General features: G+C 56.2%; 1 long non-coding RNA gene across 1 annotated transcript; it reads right to left on the bottom strand.

Annotated features, from left to right (window-relative positions):
- Window positions 1-209: 209 nt before the first annotated feature.
- On the bottom strand, window positions 210-965 carry LOC117803301. Its single transcript, XR_004626980.1, has 2 exons — window positions 764-965; window positions 210-592 (listed from the first exon to the last, which is right to left on the bottom strand). It is a non-coding gene; the product is annotated as an uncharacterized LOC117803301 (long non-coding RNA).
- Window positions 966-1652: the final 687 nt, after the last annotated feature.

Here is a 1652-nt window from a genome sequence, read left to right on the forward strand (position 1 = left end):
GGGTGATGGCCTGGGCCATTCCAAGGAGCTGCGCAGTATTCTGGTGTCTCCCATGGTACGCACAAGCCATACATGTGATTTAACTTGTGTTTGTGTTTCTCTGGTTGAGCTTTGGACTACAGGGGTGTCTCAGCCAAGAACCCGGAAGGGCAGAGGAAAAGCTATGTTTTGAACCCTGTAGCACCAATAATGACGAGAACCGCCGTGGATTACAAGTCACAAAATATGTTTAATCCCCAGATTCATAATGATAGCTGTTCACTTTCAGGGCTTTAACGAACGGAATTTCTTTACGTGGTTTTTTAATAGGTCACAGTCTAATTTTATTTTCCTTTGGAGTAACTCTTTGTTGAGCACTACTTACCGGTTAATCCTTTTCTCACTAATAGGTAATACCAATAACCCATCAAATTCATATCCGTAATATGTACAGAGGTTTTTTCCTGGGCTCTCAACCCTGTGGCTTGGGTCGTCCATCTGTGCGCGAATACTGTCTTAGTTACCGTGGCTTCATCATGTAAGTTGGTATCTGGTGCACAAGTCCCTTCAATCCTATTCTTCTTCCTCAAAATTGTCTCGGATCCTGTATTTTCTACATAAATGTGAAAAGTATTAGAATGGCAACCTCCGCGGAAATATACGTCCTATGTTCAAAAATCACCAGCAACTCCACGCGGGAAATATGAAGAAGACAAACTGAATAATTAACACCAAACCACGAGGTTATACAAGACTGAACGTTCAACAGCGGTATTTCTTGTACCTGAACGTTACTGCATACTTTTTGGGAGAAGTCCTTAAGGCGTCGCGTTTCTGCAGTGTGAAATCTTCCCCATACGGAAGTCCATTCATTATCTGACTTCTCCGGTCAGGACAAGAACCGAAAAGGAGAACCAGCCCTGCCTTCAGAACGGGCAACTCTCGCAGCGTGTTTCCCCAGCTGTACACGGAAGGCGCCGCCGCTTTCCGAGAACGGCCGGGAGGGCGCATGCGTGCAGGTTCGGAAGTGCTGAGTCACCGGAGCCGCGGCCCCGCCCCCAGCGCAGCCCCGGCCGTCGCGGACGTCAAGTGTCGGTGTCGGAGGCCGAGCCGCGCGGCTGTGCGGAGGGGACGCGACGGGAAACGGCTCGGGCTCCCGGAATTCCCCTGGCTGCCCCCCCAAGCGGCCTGCCGTTGGGACGTGATGGGAATGTGCCCCCGGAGTCCCCCGAGAGGATACCGCGGCGCCGACAGCGAACCGGCGGCCGGCTCTGCGGCTCAACCGCGCGGCTTACAGCCCGCTCCGCGTCCGCAGGGGCCGCCGGCTGGGCCAGACGGCGCTCACGCCCGGGCCGCGCTCCGGTCCCTGCCGCCGGCACGGAATCCGGCAGGGTAAACACAGAACACACACTGAGCGCTCACTCCCAAGACATTACAAAGTCCAGACTGTAATTAAGCTTTAATTAGAGTCCCGCCGCTCTCCCGGCCGCCACCGGGCCGGCGCCATCCTCACGCGCAGGCGCCACGGCGCAAGCGCAGAGGCCAAACGCCGCGCCGCAGGGATTCCGCCGGCTGCCGGGGGGCCCGACCCCGCGGCTCGGCGCGGGCCACTGCGCCTCAAGAGGGTGTGAGGCGCAAACGGAGAAACACCGCCGCAGGGCCGGCTACGGGAC

This window comes from Ailuropoda melanoleuca, chromosome 8, assembly GCF_002007445.2.
Source record: "Ailuropoda melanoleuca isolate Jingjing chromosome 8, ASM200744v2, whole genome shotgun sequence".
Classification (NCBI taxonomy): domain Eukaryota; kingdom Metazoa; phylum Chordata; class Mammalia; order Carnivora; family Ursidae; genus Ailuropoda; species Ailuropoda melanoleuca.